The sequence below is a fragment of the Perna viridis genome, chromosome 3, assembly GCF_037379345.1.
Source record: "Perna viridis isolate PV_CMFRI_1.1 ecotype Kerala chromosome 3, ASM3737934v1, whole genome shotgun sequence".
NCBI classification, from domain to species: Eukaryota; Metazoa; Mollusca; class Bivalvia; order Mytilida; family Mytilidae; genus Perna; species Perna viridis.
Window position 1 is genome coordinate 55,605,114 of NC_142447.1, and position 4,530 is coordinate 55,609,643.

The 4,530-nt window shown below is 31.5% G+C and overlaps 1 long non-coding RNA gene across 1 annotated transcript; it reads right to left on the minus strand.

Annotated features, from left to right (window-relative positions):
• Positions 1 to 544, minus strand: LOC148622979 (uncharacterized). Its single transcript, XR_015920895.1, has 2 exons — positions 373 to 544; positions 1 to 85 (listed from the first exon to the last, which is right to left on the minus strand). It is a non-coding gene; the product is annotated as an uncharacterized LOC148622979 (long non-coding RNA).
• Positions 545 to 4,530: the final 3,986 nt, after the last annotated feature.

Sequence of the window (4,530 nt, forward strand, 5' to 3'; positions counted from 1 at the left end):
AGTCTACTACTTTGTCACAACGTTTGCTTGAGTCAACACAGTTCACTGACCCACTGAAGCAGCCATACTGAGATGAGCCACAGTTCTGTAAGAACATTTACATAAAATACATATTTTTTTTCTCTCCAAATAAAACAAAGTGAATTATATTCTATGACATAAAAGCCATGAAACACTGTTTGCACAACTTAATACTGATACTTATTAAAATAAATCACAGAAATTTGAAATACATGTATTATCAATAACTGCTCTAAAACGCTCTAAAATTCGGGTTCTTTTTTTCAGCTTTGTACAGCATTTATTGATAAGATTTCAAGCCCGCGTGTTTTTTTTATACACGCCTCATATATAGCTAGCATAGTTTCTTACTTTATCCAGATTTCCGAGTTGACTAGGGTAACAGGTTGTTGACCAGCATGAAGATGTTTCGGAACCACTACCGACACAGCTGGCTCCACCATTAGCAGGAGCAGGACTGTCACATTGGCGAGTTCTGGTGTACTCCCCATTACCACAGGTTACCGAGCAGGATCCATAGGAAGACCAGGCTCCCCAATTACCATTTACTAAAATAAGAAAGGTAAGTTTTTATGATATTGTATGACACAATCAAGAATGAGTGAATAAGAAGCAAATAAATTAATGACGGTGAAAATATGCCCATTTGATTTACAATCAAATCAAAACTATAGAACAAAACACAGAGAGTAAATACTTGTCCCAAATTGATTACTAGCTATTACAGATTTTGATACTAATTCGATTTCCAATTTTAGTTCTACCTGCTTGTCCATACGTGCTGCAAGCTAACCCTGCAAGGATGGTCAAAGTTATCAGCGGTGCCATCATCAATGACTGAAAGCAAAGAGAGAACAGGTGGTTATACAGGATGTTTTAACCAAATTACATGTAGGTGTCGCAGAAAACAGTAAAACAGTACATGTTAATTTTTTTCTATAAAATTACAGATAAATCGCGTTTTAATGTATAGAACTCTTTAAGCCTAGTTCAAACGCTAATTAATAAGAAGACATGTATAAATGTAACCCTCAGAGATATCAATTTAAGTATAACCACTACAAATTCTTTTGCTATTTTGAAACTTGCAGCGTGGGAATTAAAAATGAAATCATTACATACATTTAAAAAAAAATAATACGTTGTTGTGACAAGGTAAATTAGGCATTATCTTTTTGTGCCCTATGTCGTGTATGTACGGATTTTTTTAATGAGATGTATGTAAAACAACACATTGATATTTCATTAGTGATCATTATAAAGACAGTAAAGATGTATCTGTTTGTCTTTTTTTTTTATTAAAAATATGTAAAGTATAGGCGTAATCAAACGTCTATGAATCTTACCTTTAAAGTCTTTCTAAGCTACCGGATTCTCAAGACACAACTGAAATACTCTAACGAATGTAAGTTGTTATATTTATTTAATATATATTTTCATAAACGACCAGACCTTATTCGTATCTGTTTAAATATTTATGCAAAAGATAAAAAAAAACAAAAATGATATTAAAATAATATATTTAATCGTAAGATAATAGGATTATTACTGAATATCCTAAATATCATTGGGGATTTGGAACAACAATTGAATAGTACGGGGGCTGAGATAACCTCCGTGCATCCCTCCACTTATCGTTTTAGTTGAGCAATAACTTGAAGAGTCGAATTTATGAGACTTTTTACGGAAAAAATCGAAAATATCATTCTTTGCATTTTTTGAAAAATTCTGACTACGAAAATCGCCAAAATTCATCAAAGAACCCCAGAGGTATTAATTGTGATAATACTAAACAGCTAAACAGAAAATACTAAATAAGACATAAATACTCTTGGGGTTTTGACATGAAAAAAATAAGTCAATTTAAGCGATTTTCGGTGGGGATAGGGGTACACTTTTTCTCATTTTACCTCAGAATCCTAAGTGTTACTGCAACATTCTCGGTATCATTGTAAAACTGAGCCTTTGACCTACAAGGTGATAAATTTGTTTAGTTTGTTCACATATGCTGTCCCAGGAAGACTCACAAAAATCTTGGCTTTTTGACCCAGTAAGGTACAAATATAGGCTTATACTGAAAAAGAATCCGAGTATATTCTTCGGCGACAAATTGATTCGGTAATGGGAGGTATAAAGATACCTAAAATCGCCATGAAGTTTATGGGTGATGGTGCACGGTGGACCCTCTCAGCCTATGGACTATAATTACTGTGAATACAAACTTCTGTTTTCTACAAGTACTGTATAAGCCCAGCTTTTTTTATAAACTTCTGATAGATACATTTTTCTGTCGAGTCCTCCAAAAGAACGAGGATGTTAGCATTTTGTGTTAAATCAATGTCCTGTATATTTTACGACCCGTGTGTCAATTTCAAGATTTCAAGATTTCAAGATTTTATTTAGTTAACTCAGACATGGAATACATGTAACATGAGCAAAACATATTGAAAAATATTTTATACTAAATGTATTACATATATGAATTAAAACAGAAATATACATTCTAAATAATACGAAAAATAACTTCATAACATTATAATGAAGTACATCCATCATCACCAAACATGAAAACAATAAATAGCACATAATTCTAGAATTAGAGCAATAAGGCTATCTTTTAATAGACAACGACAACCGTTTATACACCTCAATATTACATATATAAAGAGAGTAATCCTATCATTTTTTATATGTTTGGATGTTTAAGATAGTAACTAGGAATAAGTTTGCATCTTTGAGAAACTTAATGGTCAAATTTGCATGTAAATAAGTAATGAAACTCATCACCGACATCACCAGTATTACATAAATGACATTTTCTGTTTTGCTTAGGAACATTTTTCCATCTACCCGTTTCAATTAAAGGTGGCTGTTCCGATAAGTCAAATTGTGACACTAAACGACTTCTGCTCGAACGCCTACACACGGAAACAAGATACAATGGAAAGCCGAAACTAATTATTAATTTTATATATTGTAAAGCATTTTATACAAAGTAACATACCTGCATGATATAGCTTATAACATGACACTATTCTATAAGCCATGACTTATTTACCAGATAATAGATATAAACATATTTTACCGTACTAGTCGGACTGGAAATTTGAAAATTATGATTAAAATGTATTTGATAATGATAAAACAACATATTAGTATTTGTATGTCCATCATCTTTGTTGTGTAATTACTGAAAATAAAAATAAGCATGCACCATAATTAAAACTTCTACTGAAAAAAAATTCTCCACTAAATCTTCAAATAAACACCATTTTGTACGGAACAATAGTTTTTCATTCCGTACAATTTCCGTCTATTCAAGGTATAAGATGATACACACAATAAGTGGGAGAATCGTGATACTTCAAGACGTGGTGGTAATAAACTTAAAACATATGGAACATTCAAAACTTATATAGGATGCGAACTTGATCTCAAAGCAATACAATCTACTGCTCAGCTCTGAGCATTTGCACAATTTAGATGTGGGGTGCACCACTACGGCTTGAAACAGGACGTTTTGAACGTTTACAACTGAATGAAAGGACTTGCTATGTGTGCAATGATATTATCGAAACCGAAGAACACGTCCTGCTTGAATGTCCATTGTATGACGATATTTGATGCAAACTTTTTGACAGCATTACTGAGACTTATCCTAGCGTGCCAAGATGTAATATTGACTCAAGCTTGTGCCAAAACCTGCAAACTGATTTTAGATAGGCGAGAACGATATTTATGCCATTGATTTTATTGATTCAAATATTTTTGTTCTTTTTTTTAAAACCTTTTTGCATCAGAATTTTTTATATATTTACTTATTTTGTAACTAGGGAATTTTTAAGTTTGTTAAATTCCCAATTATGATTTTAAGGTTTTTCGTTTTAAATACTGCTTTTTCCTTAATTTTAGATTTGAAAATTTCTATAGAGTTTTATTCAAGTTGTTATCGCCTCTCATATTTTTCTTAAAGAATATAGCATTGATATATTTTTATTGTATTATAATCTGTGTATATTTTATGTATATATTGATAGTGAGACGTTAATAAACAATCTATCTATCTGTAAAAAGCGATGATCAATGACGTGTTATATTACGAGTTGTATTTAGCGCGGTAGGTGAACTTCATATAACCACACTGAATATTTTGTAAATACACCACAAAACTTATGTTAACTGGGTTTATTCCCCAAATGTCTACTGGCGAAATTAACATGTCATTCAGGGAGGGGGTTAAGGGGCTATCAAGGGGGTAAATACTATGAATTTTGGCGAATGCACACATGAAATTGTTGTAACACTCTACAAAAAAGTGTATGTATGAATAGTTTTTTAAAATGTTATCTATCTATTTCAAGAAAGAAAATCTGGGTCAATTCTGTTTTTATTCTGTTTTATTTTCACCTTAAATGATTAAATAAACAGTCAGAAACTTTATTAAACTCTGTAATTTTCTAATAAATAATCATTACAATATCAAATCAACTGTAACTATTTTGAAATACG